Source organism: Meriones unguiculatus, chromosome 14 (assembly GCF_030254825.1).
Source record: "Meriones unguiculatus strain TT.TT164.6M chromosome 14, Bangor_MerUng_6.1, whole genome shotgun sequence".
Classification (NCBI taxonomy): domain Eukaryota; kingdom Metazoa; phylum Chordata; class Mammalia; order Rodentia; family Muridae; genus Meriones; species Meriones unguiculatus.
Window position 1 is genome coordinate 2,096,148 of NC_083361.1, and position 19,463 is coordinate 2,115,610.

At 42.1% G+C, this 19,463-nt stretch overlaps 1 pseudogene; it reads left to right on the forward strand.

The window, feature by feature from the left end:
- The first annotated feature begins 2,271 nt into the window (after positions 1-2,271).
- Positions 2,272-19,433, forward strand: LOC132647076 (cytochrome P450 2B1-like; annotated as a pseudogene).
- Positions 19,434-19,463: the final 30 nt, after the last annotated feature.

The window sequence follows — 19,463 nt, forward strand, 5'->3', positions numbered from 1 at the left end:
GACTATAAATATACAACTGTCCTGTAGAACACCAAATATATTAGACAAAAAAAAAATCCTCTTGCCACTTAATTATCAAAATACTAAATGCACAGAAGTGAAAACATTAAAAGCTGCAAGGGGAAAAGGCCAAGGAACAAATGAAGGCAGACCTATCTGAATCATACCTCACTTCTCAACAGAGACTATAAAAGTTAGAAGGGCCTGGACAGATGCCATAAGAGACCAGAGATGTCAACTGAGACTATTATATACAGCAAAACTTTCAATCACCATAGATAGAGAAAACAAGATATTCCAAGACAAAACCAAATTCAAACAATATCTATCCACAAATCCAGCCTTACAGAAAATACTAGAGGCAAAACTCCAACCCAAGGAGGTTAACTACACCCAAGATAACAGAGGAAATAAATAATTCCACAGCAACAAACACACAAATAAACAAACAAAAATAAAGGAAAGGGAAGCATACACAAACATACACACCAACACTACCAAAATCAAAATAACAGGGATTAACAATAATTGGTCATTAATATCTTTCAACATCAATGGACTCAATTTTTTAATCAAAAGACACAGGCTAACAGAGTGATAGTGGAATCAGGATCCATCACTCTGAAGTATTCAAGAATCACACCTCAGCAACAAAGGTAGACATTATCTCAGAGTAAAGGGCTGGAAAAAGGTTTTTCAAGGCAATAGACCCAAGAAACAAGCTGCACTGGTCATTGTAATAGCTAATGAAATAGACTTTCAACCAAAATTAATCAAAAGAGATGTGGATGGACACTTCATACTCATCAAAGGAAAAGCGTACCAAGATGACATCTCGATTCTGAGTATATATGCCCCAAATGCAAAGGCACCTCTATTTGTAAAAGAAACATTACTAAAGCTTAAATCACACATCGAAAGCCACACATTAATAGTAGGAGACTTCAATACCCCTGTCTCACCAATGGACAGACCGTTGAGACAAAAACTAAATGGATAAGTAATGAAACTAACATTATCAATCAAATGGACTCACATTCCATCCAAACACAAAAGAATACACTGTCTGCTCAGAACCTCACAGAACCTTCTCCAAAATTGACCACACAGTTGGTCACAAAGCAAGCCTCAACAGATACAAGAAAATTGAAATAACACCTTGTATTTCAACAGACTGCTATGGATTAAAGGTGGAGCTCAACAACAACAGAAACAACAGAAAGCCTACAGACTCATAGAAATAGAGCAACTGTCTACCCAATGGCCACTGGGTTAGGGAGGAAGCAAAGGAAGAAATTAAAAAACTTTCTAGAATTCAATGAAAATGAAGGTACAACATGCCCAAACTTATGGGACACAATGAAAGCAGTGCTCAAAAGGAAGTTCATGACACTGTCTTCTTAAAGGAATTGGCATCTCATACTAGCAATTTAAAAGCACCCCTGAAAGTTTTAGAAGAAAAGAATCAAATGCACCCAAGAGGAGAAGATGGCAGGAAATAAACTCAGGGCTGAAATCAATAGAGACAAAGAGTACAATAGAAAGAATAAACAAAACCAAGAGCTGGTTCTCTGAGAAAATTAACAGGACAGACAAACCTTTAGCCAAACTAACCAAAAGGCAGAGAGTCAGTGTCCAAATTATGAAAATCAGAAATGAAAAGGGAGACATAACAACAAAATCCAAAGATACATTAGGTCTTACTTTAAAAACCTGTACTCCATATCATTCTAAAATCTAAATGAAATGGGTGATATTCTTGATTGGTATCACCTACCAACTTTAAATCAAGATCAGGTAAACAATATAAATAAACCTATAACTCTTAAGAAAATAGAAACAGTCATTAAAACCCTCCCAACAGCAACAACAAAAGCCCCAGAACAGACGCTGTCAATGCACAATTGTACCAGACTTTCAAAGAAAGCTAAAACCAATCAATACTCCTCAAACTAGTCACAAAATTCTGATTGTTGTACCTTGGTGTTTAGTCTCAAGAATGTGTGAGTAGGACTGGAGAGATAGCTCAGAGGTTAAGAGCACTGGCTGCTCTTCTAAAGGTCCTGAGTTCAATTCCCAGCAACCAAATGGTTGCTCACAACCATCTGTAATGAGATCTGGTGCTCTTTTCTGGTGTGCAGGTGTACATGCCGGCAGAACAATGCATACATAATAAATAAATAAGCAATTATTAAGAAAAAAATGAGTGAGTGCCAAATAAGGAGTTGACCTTGGGGAATAGCTTTAGAAATATAATCTAATGGTTTAGCAATGGGGAGAAGGGTAAAAAGTACAACTTTTCAGTGTCAGGTGTTGAGAATCCTTCTAGGAGCATGTGGTAGTTTGAATTAGATTGGACCCCATGGCCTAGTATATGTGTATACTTGGGCCCCAACTGAAGAGCTCTTTGGAAGTACTAGGAGTTGTGTCCTTGTTGGAGGAAGTGTGTTGCAAAGTGTGGCCTTTGAGGTTCCAGAAATTCATGATAGGCCCAGTGTTCCCTCTTGTTCTTCCTGCTTACCTGATTTTCAGGATGTAACTTTCAGTCCCATGCCTACCTGCCTGCTTGTGTGTTTCCTGCCATCTGATAATGGACTAACCTCTGAAACCATAGGCAAATCCCAATTAAATGTTTTTTTTTTTTAAGAGTTGCCTTGGTCATGGTGTCTCTCATAGCATTAGACCAGTGACTAAGATGGAGCAGTATCTACTTTTTGAGACCTGATAGCTTCAGGTGACTCCTTGGGTCCTTCGTTTTTGCAGGTGTTTGAGCTCTTTGGCTTCCTGAAGTGCTTTCCTGGGACCTACAGACAAATCTGCAAAACTATGCAGGAAATTCTTGACTATGTAGACCACAGTGTGGAGCAGCACAGAGCAACCTTGGACCTCAGTGTTCCATGAAACTTCATCAATACCTACCTTCTACCCATGGAGAAGGTAAGTCCTGCATTATTGAGAGAGGAGATGGATGAGAGTGGAGGATGGGAGTGTGATCAGAGGAAAAGATGGGAGGGAGGACATAGTATGATGGCAGAAGTAGGAAACAGAGTGAAAGAGATACAGAAGCTTCTGGAAAATGAAGTAGAGAAAAAGAGGAGAAAACGATATAGGGAAAGAGCATGGCTGGGGAAGTAGCACGTGAAAAGGAGCAAAAAGCAGAAAAGACCAGAGGAAGAGTGAGCCTGTGGGAGAAAACATGATAAATTACCCAAGAATGAAGTAGGGAGTAAAGAAGACAGAAGAAGCCCCATGCTTGGGCAGAGCTTGGGTAAGTGTTGAGGGAACAATGGGAGGACCAGAAGAGGACCAAAAGTGAAAACTAAGCAAGACCCGCTGGGCTTAAAGAGACTGAGACATCAACTAAGGAGCTTACAGGGTTGGGACCTAGGCTCCTGCACATATGTGGCCTATGGGTGACTTGGTCTTCATGAGGGTCACCTGCTAAGTGGTGGGAACTACATTGTCTGCTTTTGGATCACTTCTCCTTGGCAGGGCTGCCTGTCCTGGCCTCAGAAAATAAAGATTTGCTCACTCCTGGATGTGACTTGACATGCTGGGGAGAGTTGATATGGGGAGAAGGGAAGGGAGGAGAGGGGACCAGGAGGATAGGAGGGTGGGGACACTTTTAGGATGTAGAGTAAATAAACTTAAATAAAATTGAATTATTTTATTAAATAAAATAAAATTTTTTAAAAATTATTAAACAAAAGACAGAAGACAAGAGATATCGTTGAGGGTCAAGAAATGCCAAGCTGTCCAGATAGTGTGAGACTCACAAAGAGAAAGATAATGTTCAGAGAGGTGTGTGCCTCACCTTTCAAGGTCCTAATCACCTCTGTCCCTCCTTTCTCTCTTTATCTGGACCCAGGAGAAGTCTAACCAACACACAAAGTTCCACCACCAGAACCTCCTTATCTCTGTGCTCTCTCTCTTCTTTGCTGGCACTGAGACCAGTTGCACCACGCTCCCCTGTGGCTTCCTGCTCATGCTCAAGTACCCCCATGCTGCAGGTGAGCCACAGGTGGACAGTTGGGGGATATTCTGGCTCCCTTTTTGCTTCAGAGGTTTGTGTGGTTTAGAGAGAAATGGGACATGGAGCTCAGAAGGCTCTGGTCTACTTCTAAACTATGGCAGTTCTGAGGGTGATTTGTGAATGGAGGCTCTGCTGGCCCATTTTCTGTTGTTTTCTCCAGTCACTTAAAGTTGATAGATGCATCCATCCATTCTTCTTCCTTCTTTCCTTGTCTTTACATCCATCCATCCATCCATCCATCCATCCATCCATCCATCCATCCATGCATCCGTCCATCCCTCCCTCCCTCCCTCCCCCTATCCATTGTTTTTCTTCTTTACTTCTGTCTTTACATCCATCCATTCACTCATCTGTCTGTCCTTCTACCTCTTTGTAATTTAGCCATTTTGTTCATATACCCAGTCATCTATTCTCCATCAATCCATTTATCTGTTTTCAATACATCCATCTATATGCCTGTCCACCCACACATATGGCCATCTGCCCATCTTCTCTGCATCCATAAATTACTAATCCTTGGTTCTTTCTTCTTTAATTCATCACGGACATATATTTCATTCATTCCTTTGGATTAACCAACTCTTGAGTTTTACTCTTTGATCAGAGATAGCTGACTGAGCTACTTGTCATTGATTCATTTGTTCTTTCATAAAGGAAAATTTTCATTTCTTAACCCTTGCAACTGGTCTTTGAATTCAACTTTCATGTGTCCACCCATTCCTCCATGTATCCATTTAGTAACTGACTCATTTATTTGTGATTTATTTATCATTCAATGCCCCTATCTGTTAATTCTCATCTTTACTCTTTTTTTTTTCAGTCACATATTTCTCCTTTAAACCTAACATTCATTTGATTATAGATTAATTGTATGCATTAATTTGTGTATGCACCATTACCTGATTTATTCATTAGTTGATTAATAAATATAATGAGTAATAAGTAAAAATTATACATCTAGTTCATTCACTCATTAATGTTTTCTTTCATTAACTGGTTCATCTATTTCTTGGATAACTTACATATTTACAATTTAAAATTATAAAAGTGAGTTGACTTTATTGTACACAGGCTACAGCTCATGTGTACAAATGAGAGGACAACATTGTGTATTTGATTTTCTCCTGCCATCTGCACACGTGTTCTGCGTTTCAAGGTCAGGAGGACAGGCTGTTGGTCAAGTGCATTCATTTACTGGATGAGGCATTTCATCAGCCAATGTATTCCTATTTTGTCTGCAGTTGTAATATCTGGAGTCTCACTGCTCAGGATCACGCCCTTCTTAGGAATTCTCACAGACCATAGCTCGATGCAAAAACTAGAGGTTTTATTGCTATCGAGATAGGGTCGCCCCTCCAAAGATAGGAGACGACCCTGAACATGAAAAGCACAGGGTTTTTATACCTGAAAATCAGGTCACTTTTGCTCTATAGTTTGCAGCTGGTTGTAGATAGTTTACAGCTGGTTGTTTCTCAGAACGTTTCACCCTGTCCTTCAAGAGCTCTCTGCACCTGGCTTCAATTCAAATAATCACAGTTGTTTCTCATTCTCAGGTGGTCCCTCATTCCCCCCTTTTCTTTTTGCTTCAATTTTAACCCTAAAATTGTGGATCAACCTCAGGGAGGGGTTGATACTATCTCTGGAGCATCAGAACCTGAACTGCATTTATATGTTTCTTGACGAAAGAGAGTACTGGTCAGAGAGTTTACTGTTCCTAATGAGTTTCAGTTTTAGCCGGTTGCTGGAGGCTTGGACTTTCCAGGTGTCTGCAGGTTGATGAAGAGCTGGCTTGATGTGTGACCCATGGATCCAAGATGCGATGCCCTGTACTTTGATGGCAATTTGTATAGTGGTGAGCAGGACATAATAAGGACCCTTCTACCGAGGTTCCAGATTCTGGCTGCAGTGTCATTTCACATACCAGATCACCAACCTGGAACTGATGGGGCACCTCCAAGGACCCAGGCACTTATGCACTGCCAACCTTGCTCCAAATTTCTTTCTGAATAAGCTGCAGTTCTTTCAGACTGGACAACAAGTCAGAGTTACCACTAGTTATGTCAAGGGGGTCCCCAAGGAGAGTCAGGGGAGCAGAACCCCATAGAGTAGTTCAAAGGAAGTCAGGCCCAGTAAGGAGGGAGTATTTCTGACTCTAAAAAGGGCCAAGAGAAGGAGCACCACCCAGTCACCGCCAGTCTCCATGGTCAATTTGGTGAGCGTCTCTTTTAGAGTTCTATTCATTCTTTCTACCTGTCCTGAACTTTGGGGTCTATAAGCACAACGTAATTTCCAACCAAGCCCCAGAAATCTGGCCACCTTCTGACTTGAGCAATGAAGGCCGGCCCATCGTCTAACCCAATTACCGAGGAAAAATGTCTTCCAGGATCTTTTTGGCTACAACCAGTGCGTTTCTTTCTTTGTGGGAAAAGCTTCCACCCATCCTTCTGACAGGGTTCACTTTCCCGAGTCACTCTCTCAGTCAGGGCGGTGAGGTTTAGTATTCGGTACTGGGATTGGTGGGCAATTTCAGCCAATTTCTTTGCCCCCAAGTGAATCCATTTATGCATCTGAGTTATTAATTTCTCAGCGTCTTCCTGTGGTAGAATGACCTTACCTTTGGAGTCAATCCATGCCCTCACACCGGTGTCAAATATTTTTTTTTTTTTTGCCATATATTAGCTTTAAGTCACTTTCTGAGTAGTTTAGTTGTTCTTCTCTGGGCAGCTCAGCAGTCAGTACCACTGGGACAGAGTTTTCTGTAGCGGCTGCTTTAGCTTCCTGATCAGCCATGTTATTCCCCTTTGCTGCCCTGGAAGTTCCCTTCAGATGTCCCAGGCAATGAATAATGCTTACCTTGGTGGGCAGCAACAAGTTGTTGAGCAAAGCCAGAATCTCAAGTCCTTTCACCATCCCTCTTCCTCTGCTAGAACCTGCAAACAATCATGCTCCAGGGGCTGGATTTCTGGATCCGGCAATAAGGAGGCAGGGTTTAGCCCTGTTGCCGGGGCAAAGATGACTCTATCGTTATTCAAAAGCAAAGCCTGATAATGCATCATGTGGGAATTTATGAGCCAGCGGTCAGGTGGCTGCCTATGACGCTCTCAAGGGCATGAGGAGCACAGATGGTGAGGTCCAGAGTCAGCTTGTACTAGTGCTGCCACTGCTGCTACTATCCGCAGGTAAGTTGGCCATCCTGCTGCTACTGAATCAAGTTTTTTGGATAGATAGGCTACTGGTCTCTTCTAGGGTCCAATTTTCTGTGTTAGCACCCCTTTGGCCATTCCTCGATTCTCAGCCACACAGAGATGGAAGGGTTTGGTCACATCAGGTAGTCCCAATGCTGGGGCCAACATTAAGGCTTGTTATCAAATGCGGCTTCTTCATCCTTTCCCCAGATGAAAGAGTCGTTGCCCTTTGTAAGGGCATACAGAGGGGCTGCCATCTTGGCAAATCCTGGAATCCATAGCCAGCAAAACCCCACTGTACCTAAAAATTCCCTCAGTTGTTTAATAGTCTGCGGAGGGGGAATATGAAATACAGTCTCTTTCCTAGCCTCCGACAGCCATCTCTTTCCCTCTCAGTATATATCCCAGATAACTGACCTATTTCCTGCAGAGCTGGGCCTTTTTCGCCGATGCTCTATAACCGAGTTCACCCAGCTCTTGCAACAGCTGGTGGCTTCATCAAATATGGTCCATGTAAGCTGGCCTGAGAACCCTGAGACATTCCATTCAAAAGCGAAAATGTCTTGGCTGGTATGGCTAAGTTGAAGATGAAAGAATCCTTAAAGTCCAGGACTGTATACCAAACCCTGTCAGGGGGAAGGGAACTCAACAGGTTATACGGGTTGGGCATGGTAGGATGTAGGTCCGTGACCTGTTTGTTAACTTCGCTCGAGTCCTGTATGGGTCGATAGTCGTTGCTCCCCGGCTTTCGAACCAGCAGCAATGGAGTATTCCAGGTGGATTGGCACCTTCTGAGAATCTCTAGGTCAAGGAGCTGCTATATGTGAGGGCGGATCCCGTCATGGGCTTCCTTAGACATCGGATATTGTCACACCGTGACCGGGTAGCCTGAGGCTTCAGCTCTATCTGAACTGGGGGCTGTCTCTCTGCTTTTCCTAGGCCTGCCATTTCAGCCCATGCCCTGGGATGTCTCTCTAGCCACCAGTCAATGTCTTTATCCAGACTTACCACCTTTTCAAACAGGTGGTATTCATCTTCCAGTTGAATCATCAGCACCTGAATGAGATCTCCTTTATTGTCTGTCACCTGTGGGCCATCTGGTCTAAAATGATATGGGCCCCTGTCTTAGTTAGGATATCTTGCCCTAACAGTGGGTATAGGCATGTGGGGACAACTAAGAATGAGTGGGACACCCGGCCCACTCCAAGGTCCACTTTTCTTTGGGTAGTCCATGAATATTGTTTACATCCAGTGGCTCCTTGGACCCATGATTTTTTTCTCTTTTTTAGCTCCCAAGTCTTGTAACAGAACAGAATGCTGGGCGCCAGTGTCCACCAAGAAGTGGACAGGCTTTTTCTTCCTTTTGGACAATCCTTGATCCAGTGTCCTTTTTCCTTGCAATAGGCACACTGATCCTTAGACAAAGGGCCCCTCCAATTGCTAGAAACTCTGTCCCTATCATTACGACTCTCCTGCACTACGGTGGCCAGGATCTTAGTCAACTTTCTGTCTTGCCTCATCCCTTTTTCTTTCTCTCGCTTCCTGCTCTTTCTGCTTTCTTTCCCCTTTCTCTTCTTCTGTCTCCCGGCTGTAGAAAACTTTTTTTGCTACCTGCACTAAATCCTTCAATGACTTGTCCTGTAAACCCTCTATTTTCTGGAGTTTTCTACGAATATCTCTGGCTGACTGGTCTATAAAGGTTATAGTCACCATTGCCTTATGCTCATCTGAGGTAGGGTCATAGGGCATAAACTGGCTGTAAGCCTCCATCAGCCATTCAAGAAAGGCTGCAGGGGATTCATCAGGCCCCTGAACCATCTCTCTTACTGTCGTCAAATTGGTGGGCTTTTGAGCATCCCCACAGAGACCCGCCATTAGAGTCTGGCGGTAGACCTTCAGGTGTTCCCTACCTCCGGGTTTGTTGTAATTTCAGTTGGGCTGGGTGAGGGGAAAGCCATCATCAATCTCATTAGTAAGGACGGAAGGCCCCCTGTCTGTTCCCAGGACATTCTTTCTCGACTCAAGGAGAACCCGCCCCCATTTCTCGGTAGTCAGGAGGGCCTGCAAGAGTTGCTGGCAATCATCCCAAGTGGGCTTGTGTGAGAATAGCACAGATTCAAACAAATCAGTTAGAGCTTGAGGATTTTCGGAAAAGGGAGTTATGGGCTTTCCACTTATTGATTTCCATCGGCATCTGGTGGCACCCTGCTGCAAACCTGCTGGGGGATTAGTGGGGGAAAGGTCAAAAAGAAGTCACAGTCTGTCCCATAATAAAGTCGTCCGTCAATAAAGTCAAAGAAGCAACAATGATAGAGACAAAGAGAACAGGACAGGCAATTCAGATAAGGACGCCCTTATGGGTGGTATCACAGAATTCTGATTGAGAGGCTGCCTCACGGCAGCCATCTCTGATGAGAAGCAGATGGGAGGAGGACCATCACGGACCTAGCCTCCCCAGATGGAGAGGCTGCCTTCCAGCAGCTGACTCCTACAGATGGGAGGAAAACCTTCACAGAGCTGGCCTCCCCAGATGGAATCTGGAGCATCCTACAGTTCCCAGATACAGAGTGGTATACCAGAGATCAGACAAGTCACGAGCTCGACCTCTGAGCCCAGTCTGATGAGAGTTAGGAAGGGGCATGCTGTTTTCCAGCCAACGCACCAAAAATGTAAGACCTGGAGTCTCACTGCTCAGGATCGCGTCCTTCCTAGGAACTCTCACAGACCACAGCTTGATGCAAAAGCAATAGGTTTTATTGCTATCGCAATAGCGTTGCCCCTCCAAAGATAGGAGATGACCCCGAACATGCAAAGCACAGGGTTTTTATACCTGAAAATCAGGTCACTTTTGCTCTATAGTTTGCAGCTGGCTGTAGATAGTTTACAGCTGGTTGTTTCTTAGAACAGTTCACCCTGCCCTTCAAGAGCTCTCTGCACCTGGCTTCAATTCAAATAATCACAGTTGTTTCTCATTCCCAGGTGGTCCCTCACAGTTATACATGAATTAATTTACTTCCATTTTATTCCTGAGGCCATGACTCAGATTATGAGGCTGGATTTAAATTTTGTTTTAGTTAAATGTGCATTGGTGTTTTGTCTGCGTCTATGTCTGTGTGAGGAGGCCAGATCTTCTGGACCTGAATTTACAGTGTGAGCTGCCATGTGGGTTCTGGGAATTAAACCTTGGTCCTCTGGAAGAGAAGCCAGTGCTCTTAACCACTGTGCCATCTCCCCTGCTCTCTAGATTTTACAATTTAATTCCATGCAATGATGTGTGTGTATTTGTGTGTGTGTGTGTGTGTGTGTGTGTGTGTAGACCTGTGCATACAGAAATACAACTTATTACATTCTTGCCATTTCCCCTTCGAGCCCTCACTCCAGATTGACAGTTGAATGGCCTTTGCTGTACGTTTTGCCTTTCCCTCTGTTTACAAGCAAGGTGGGAGCTTGTTGAGAGAGACTCTACAGTGCTCTGAGTGCGGCTGGAGAGACGGGGCTGGAGAGGAGCACAGGTGTGCACAGCAGCTCGCACTGCTCTTTCTTGCTGTCTCCTTGCTCTGCGCTCGTCCTGGGTCATTGCCTCCCAGAAAACAGGCCTACTGTGCATTGCCCCAGGGAAGGGGACATTATCTATTGTCTCCCTTTTCTGTGCAGAGAAAGTCCAAAAGGAGATCGATCAGGTGATCGGCTCACACCGCCTACCAACCCTTGACGACCGCATCAAAATGCCATACACCGAGGCAGTCATCCATGAGATTCAGAGATTTTCAGACATTATTCCACTTGGTCTGCCGCACAGAGTCACCAAAGACACAGAGTTTCGAGGGTACCTGCTCCCCAAGGTGAGAGCAGCTGTGATTCCTCATCTCTACTCCATGAGTGTCCTCATTCCCTTCAATCTTAGAAACAGACTGTGGCTTCCCAGATTTCCCTCTGTCTTATTGATTGATTGACTGTTTGCATATGTGAGTCAGGGTATGTTAACATTTTTGTATCTTGTAATTCCCCCTAGAACACTGAAGTGTACCCCATCCTGAGTTCAGCTCTCCATGACCCTCGGTTCTTTGAACAGCCAGATACCTTCAATCCTGACCACTTCCTGGATGCCAATGGGGCACTGAAGAAAAATGAAGCTTTTCTGCCCTTCTCCACAGGTGAGACAGACCTGTGATTCCTTTTCCAGACACCAGAGGGCAGGCCCAGCCTCTGGGACACAAACAGAAATAGGTCTGTGTTTACTGAGTATTTCAGCTGCTTTCCCTGAACCATCCCATTCACTGTGTCTACAGCCCAATGAGGGGACTCTTGAAATAAAGGAGCAAAACCTGAGCAAATTCCTTTTCCGTTTTTCTTTTATAATTAGGAGGAAATATTTTTGAACAAGTGAAAACACTTCTTTAATTGTGATTAAATGCCTGGAAAAACAGAATCTTTACTGGGAACAAACTGAGCTCAGTGTAAAGACAGGTTTCTACCACTGCTCCAAAAATAAATAACAGATTCATAGAACAGATGGGAGCACAGAGTATTCCCTAGTCAGGAAGCTCAAGACGTCGTTAAGCCAACACAGTGGTTCCTGTGCAAAGTCCTAAAACGCTTCTTCACTTTAGAAGCTGTAATGACCTGAGTGATCCATCAATTCTTTTTAGTTGTACCAAATCCATTAATCATGTTACTTTTCCTCTTACACTTAGGTTTACGTTCTCTTTTTTCCCTTTTACTTTTAATAGATTATTTTCTCACACCGTATTTCCTGGTTATGCTTTCCCTCTCTCTACTCCTACCAGTTCCTGCTCACCTCCTCTCCCATCTGTCTCCCGCTCTGTTGTTCATTAGAAAAGAACAGGCTTTTGAGGGATAACAACAAGCCATAACAAAAGAAAATATAATACAAGACAAAACTCACCATATCAAAGTTAGACAAATCAACTGAAGAAAAAGGGCTGAAGTGGAGGCATGGTAATCAGAGACCCAGTCATTCACACACTCTGGAATCCCATAAAAATACCAAACTGAAAGCTGTAAAATATACACAGAAGACTTGATGCAGACCTGTGCTGGCCCTGTGCAAGCTGCTTCAGTCTGCGAGCTCCTGTGAGCTGTGATCAGGATGAGTTAGAGGCCTTGTTCTCCTGGTATCCTCCACCCCCTCTGGCTGTTACACTCTTTCAGCCTCACCTTCCACAGAGTTCCCTGAGCTCTGAGGGGAGGGATTTGATGGAGACATCCCTTATACCTGAGTGTTCCAAGGTCTCTCTCCAGGTAACGTCTGGGTGTGGGTCTTGTTCCCATCTGCTGCAGGGAGATTCTTCTGTGATGAGGTCTCAATGAGGCAAAATCTATGAGTGTAGCAGAATATCTTTAAGGTTCATCTTACTTTTTTTTTTTTTTTTTTTTTTTTTTTTTTTTACCAGGACCATTTAGTTTTATCCTATGTCTCTGGAATATCTCTTCGCTGGCTCTTGATCACCCAAGCAGTGTCAGGTATGCAAACCAGACATTGGTGGCATAACCCCTGTGTCACCTTTGATTCCCTAGCACATTTTGCAGGCAGGACAGCCTTGTACAGCAAAGGTTTCATGGCTGGGTTGGTGTATACATTTCATTTTAGTAGCCTGCAGAATACCTTCCACATCAAAGGTACTCACTCCAACATGGTAGTTAAAGCTCTGTGTAGGTCCCAGCCTGACACCTCCATGCTCACTGAGTTGTGTGGGCGTTGCCTTCAGCAATGGGGCCTTGTTGTACTTTGTGGAACAACGTATTGCTTTGGCAACAACCTGGGTTTGGGAAGGGGATATTTCCAGGGGAACCTTTTGGTTAACAGCTCAATTGGATGTAACTAGAAGCTTCATTTAGTGACAAGAAATGGCCATTTTGGAATATTTCTCCCTCATTATTTGGAGACTTCATTAGGGTCACCTTCACATACGTGTTGGTATAATGTTCTTTTAAAATGTATACACTTTACCCTTGTTCATTCAAATGCTGATTTCTACCCCCTCCTCTGGTTTCAATCTGGATATTGCATTGTGATAACTATTCTAAGCATCCTGTCTCAACTCTTGTGTAAACAGGCCAAAAGAAAGCAACTAGACACAATGTTGAGCTGGGAGGAGCTAGAGGACAGGAAAGAGGGGAGGAGCTAGAGAGCAGAAAATGAGTGGGAGGAGAAGGGGCGAGAGAGCTAATAGAGGAACAGAGATGGAGGACAGATCTTGGAATTATGTGGAGGGATGTGGGAAATCTAAATGTTAGGGGTTGGAGGTTTAGGATGGAGTAACTATTGCCCAACATTGTGTTCTAGGTTAACTAAATAAACCCAGTCTCTGTGTGGTGATTTGGTTATACAGCTGTTTAAGATTAACAGCAAGCTTTACTAGAAGATAAACCAATAGTAAATATTAATAACTGCTTACAACACATACTTTAGAAAGTTTCTACTGCACTGGGTTCTCTACCACCCCTCAAATCTAGCCATATCTCTCTGCAGGTGAAAAATATGCTGTTTTTTGTTTTCTTTTTCCTTTTTTGAGTTAGGGTCTCACTAGCTCAGGCTGCCCCAGGACTTACCAAACAGCCACCATGCCTGGGGCATGCTGTGCTGGAGATGAACCCAGGGCTTCATGCATCCTGGGCAGTCACTCTCTGAGCCAAGCCTCATCAACAGCCCAAGATACCCGTGCTTGGTGCCAACCCTGTCTCCTTGTTGCCTACCCATCCCTGGAATGCCTAGAGTTCTCTCTCCTAGCCTCTCACTGTCCTTGGAGCACCCCACATTCTCTATTCTCAGGCTCTTGAAACAGACTGGGTTTGAGAGTCAACTTTTAGACCTTAGTGGGCCTGGAGGCAAGGTGTCCATTTCTTGGTGCATCACGACTTCCACCAACAAAACAGGGGAGGACAGCAGCACTTTACTCATTTTTTCCTCGAGATAAGTTTTTTTTTATTAATTACAATTTATTGACTTTGTATCCCACCTGTAGCTCCGTCCCTCTTCCTCTCCCAATCCCACCCTCCCTTCCTCTTCTCCATTCATCCCCCTCCCCTAGTCCACTGATAAGGGAGGTCCTCCTCCCCTTCCTTCTGATCCTAGTCTATCAGGCCTCATCAGAACTGGCTGCATTGTCTTCCTCTGTGGCCTGGTAAGGCTGCTCCCCACTCAGGCAGAGGTGATCAAAGAGCAAGCCAATCAGTTCATGTCAGAGATAGTCCCTGTTACCATTACTATGGAACTCACTTGGACACTGAACTGCCATGGGCTACATCTGTGCAGGGGTTCTAGGTTATCTCCATGAATGGTCCTTGGTTGGGGTATCAGTCTCAGAAAACACTCCTGTACCCAAAATTTTTTGGTTCTGTTGCTCTTCTTGTGGAGCTCCTGTCCTCTCCAGTTCTTATATTTCCCTTTTGTTTCATAAGATTCCCTGCACTCTGCCCAAATTTTGGCTATAGGTCTCAGCATCTGCTTTGATACCCTGCAGGGTAGAGTCTTCCAGAGGCCCTCTGGGGTAGGCTCTTGTCCTGTTTCCTGTTTTTCCTTCTTCTGATGTCCATCCTCTTTGCCTTTCTGAATGAGGAGTGAGCATCTTACCCATGGTCCTCTATCTTGCTTAGCTTCTTTAGGTGTACAGATTTTAGTATGTTTATCCTAGATTATATGTCTAATATCCACTTATGAGTAAGTATATACCATGTGTGTCTATCTGCTTCTGGGATAATAAACTCAGGATGATCTTTTCCAGTTCCCAACAGTTGCCTGAAAATTTCATGATTTCCTTGTTTTTAATTGCTGAGTAGTATTCCATTGTGTAAATGTATCACAATTTCTGTAGCCATTCCTCAACTGAGGGGCATCTGGGTTGTTTCCATCTTCTGGCTATTATAAATAAAGCTGCTACAAATACATGGTTGAGCAAATGTCCTTGTTGTATACTTTAGCATATTTTAGATATATGCCTAGGAGTGGTATAGCTGGATATTGAAGTAGCCCTATTCCTAACTGTCTGTGAAATCTCCAGATTGATTTCCAAAGGGGTTGTACTAGTTTACATTCCTACCAGCAGTGGAAGAGGGTTCCCTTTTCTCCACGTCCTCTCCAACATGTGTTGTCACTTGAGTTTTTGATCTTAGCCATTCTGATGGGTGTAAGGTGAAATCTCAGGGTCATTTTGATTTGCATTTCCCTGATGACTCAGGATGTTGAGCATTTCTTTAAGTGTTTCTCTGCCATTCCATGTTCCTTTATTGAGAATTCTCTGTTTAGCTCTGTTCCCTATTTTTCAATTGGTTTACTTGATGTGTTGCTGTTTATGTTCTTGAGTTCTTTATATATTCTGGATATTAGCCCTCTGTCAGATATAGGGTTGGTGAAGAACCTTTCCCAGTCTGTAGGCAGTCGTTTTGTTCTGATAACAGTGTCCTTAGCTTTACTGAAGCTTTTCAGTTCCATGAGGTCCCATTTATTGATTGTTGATCTTAGCGCCTGTGCTGTTGGTGTTCTGTTTAGGAAGTTGTCTCCTGTGCAAATGAGTTCAAGGCTCTTCCCAACTTTTTCTTCTAGCAGGTTTGGTGTGTCTGCTTTTATATTGAGATCTTTGATCCACTTATAGTTTAGTTTTGTGCAGGGTGAAAAGTGGGATGATTAATATTTACTATTGGTTTATCTTCTAGTAAAGCGTGCTGCTAATCTTAAACAGATGTATAACCAAATCACCACACAGAGTCTGGGTTTTTAGGTAACCTAGAACACAATGCTGGGCAATATTTACTCCCTTCTGAACCTCGAAGCCCTCAGTTTCCTAACATTCAGATTTTCCACATTATACTTGCTTTTTGTGAAATCTTAAGTCTGGTTCATGGTCCACGTCCTTCAAGATCTCTCCTCCAGCTCTGCTCTCCTTGTTCTCCTCTTGCCCCTTCTTGTCCTTCTCCTCCCACTCCTACAAATTATGTTTAAGTATGGCAACAAATGTTGCCCTCCACATCCTTTAAATCATACTTTATCATAATTGGTGGGGGGAAATAAGCTCCCAGTGATGCAAATGAAACTTAAAATCTAAAAACTCCCAAGTCAGTTACTGTCTCTTTAAGAGAGGCTCTTAAACCAGCCCAGAAGCAAAAGACAGACTCCTGTGGGCTGACCTGAGACTTCCATCACAAAACTGGCTGTTGCTGCAGTTTAACTAAGGGGTAAACAAGCATGGCTCTTTTGTACTGTGGCTGGCTCAACTGGCTCAGCTCCACAGCCATGGCAGGAAAGAAAGGAACTGGAGGCAGACAAACCTCTAGACAGAGTTTGGCCTAAACTGCATGTAAAATAAAAATTGCCATGGCAGAGGATGTTTTAATCCCTTTTGGCTTCATTTTGGCTGTCACATTCCTGGATCTGGTTGCAATATGTTTAATGATGTTTGTTCTTTTCCATACCTTCCCTGAGAAATTTCAAGGATTAAATGGGGAAAAAGCCAAGGATTGGGGTACTAAGTTACAGACAATAATACTCATCCAAATAATTAGGTTAATAACGGCTAAAATGCAAAGTTCTCTGGCTGCAAGGTATTTGTCAGCTCTTTCTGGTAAGGATCCACCAATTTATTGAAACATCAACTAAAATAACCAACTGGGCTTTGTTTGTTATAGCGTAAATTGGCACAACTGATTCCAAACTTAAAAATTTCTTGTCTCTTTGTTTGATTTTCATTTAAAGGCTTTGAGTTACAATGATACTGATTTATATATATCTATATCTGAACAAGTTGGGGAAGGCACATGCCTTTTTTTCCCAACACAAAGTAAAAAGAAAGAGGCAGATCTCTTGAGTTCTGGATCAAGCTTATTTACCTAATAAAAGCCAGGATGGCAACTCCTGCTGTTTAGCCACTTACAAAGATACTCTAAGATTCAAAATGACAAAATTTTCCTCAAGGTTACCATGTAAATTCTTTTTTCTTAATAATAGATGTTATATCCTTACTGATCTAAAGGTGGGATTCACATAATTTTTAGGTTTATGTAAAGAGAGATAAGGTAACACTGCTCTGAAAACTGCCTTATCCTTTTAAATGTGAGACATTTTCACAGGGGAATAATGTTGGTTGTGTTTATGTAAAAAAGACAAAAGAGGCTTAAAGATGGCAAAATATATGCCAACCTAGTTTAGTCCTAAAAACTCAAAATTTATATTCATAAGTTTAAAAAACAAAACTGTCCATCCCATACCAATAGAGGGCAAACCAAAGAATAGCCACTATCATTGTAAAGCCCAGCTACAAGATGCCTAGGGTATGCTTAAATGCTGAGGGCAAAAGAGCTTATATGCTAATACTAAGAGAGTTTATATAAATGCTAGAGGTAAGAGGGAGTTTAAATAAAGTTTGGCTATAAAGGCATAACTGCCCATTCTGTATAAATAAGGGACAAGCCAAGAAATAGCCACAAACAATGTAAAACCCAGGTACAAGATGCCTAGGGTATGCTTATCAGTGTGAAGCCCAGGTATAAGATGCCTAGGGTATGCTTAAATGCTAAAGGTAAGAGGGAGTTTAAATAAAGTTTGGCTATAAAGGCATAACTGCCCATTCTATATATAAATGGGGATAGGACAAATAGCTACAACATATATAAAAAACTAGGGCTAAACCTCAAAACAGGTACAAGATACCTACGGTATGCTTATATTCTAAATTAAAAAGGAGTTTATATAAAGTTTACTTAAAAGATACATTTTCTTTTGCTCAAGGCAACCATCTTGTCTCTCTAATGGGAGGCTTCTCTAGGGAAATAGGTAGCAACTTGGCCTAATACAACAGACATGCAAAAGCCCAAAAAGATATTTTAATCTATCCAACCTTGTTTTGATTTCAACATGATAAAGATTGTATGTTCAATAATATGGTACCTTATATTGCTGATCCCTTTTCATGGGAACAACTCTGAAACTGACTGAGAGATAAAAAAAAAATATGTTTTCAGCCAAAAACTTCAACAATACTTGGCCAATAAATCCTTGGCTATAATATCCTCAAAATGCATTATGCTAACCTTTTAATTTGCATAGATAAAATTGGCTTACAGTTTAGTTTCATCCTGCACATCTCATACATTTATAATTTTAGAACTCCATAATGCTTGTGAGAAGTTATATGTTTGCAGAACAAAAGAACTAGATGACAGAGATGCTAGATCAAAGCTAACAGAATCATTCTTCAGCATGCTGAGACATTGACACATCTGTTCCAGCATCTTGCATGTTCCAGCATTCTGCTTGTTCCTGCCTCAACTTCTTCAAGTGCTGTTTCTCATCAAAGCCTGCTCCCAAAAGAACTTTGAAGAAAGCTACTAATTTTAACTGGTCCAGCATTTTAGACTGTTCCAAAAAGGACTTTTATTAAGCCTAAAATTTCTCAACATTCAAATGTTATTGGACCACAAATGTTATTGCTTGCTTAATTAACCAGTTTTATTTGGGCCCCCTATAGGATTTCTACATGTCCAAAATGTCAGCTAGAAGAAACTCATGAGAACAGCATCCAATTTTCCTTAAAGGGGGTTAGGTATGTTTTTGGTTGTTTGCTATGGCTACAAAATTTTATTGTCATTGGGAGATGTTTATTATTAATGGTCTTATTCAAAGTGAAACAAGGAATATACAGGGATATTTTATAGAAATAGAAAAAGGTTAAATTATTGGATCTACTCAACTTAAAGTTTTATTTGTTATTCCCAAATAAGGTTAATTTTAACTCTGGTATAGGATTTTGCATATTGATGCAAAAATAAGTATTTTCAATACATTGGTATAAGCTTTACTATATTGATAGAAAGTCAAGGTTACTTCCAATATTTTTAAACTATTATTAAAAGGTGGTTAGGATATTAGGTATGCAAGTTAATTGTTAGTTATTCAACTCATAGTCATGTCAGACACTAGTCTAATTTATCACAGGAGTATACATCATAGGTTTAACAGATAGATATGATTTTGTATACAAATCGATTACATAACGATAGGTAGTCTTCAAAAACTTCAGAGACCTACAGAATATGGCATTTAAAATGTTCTTATTATTTATTTTAAAGATTCTTTGACAATGAGACAAGTCATTTCCTGGCAGCACCCAGCCTACCTGAAAGAAGATAATGAGCATCGAAGAACCTCCATATGGAGATGGCTTTGATTGTGGCAAAGAAGACACTCGGGTAAAGAAAATACCCTTGCTTCACAACAGACAAGTTCTGTCAAA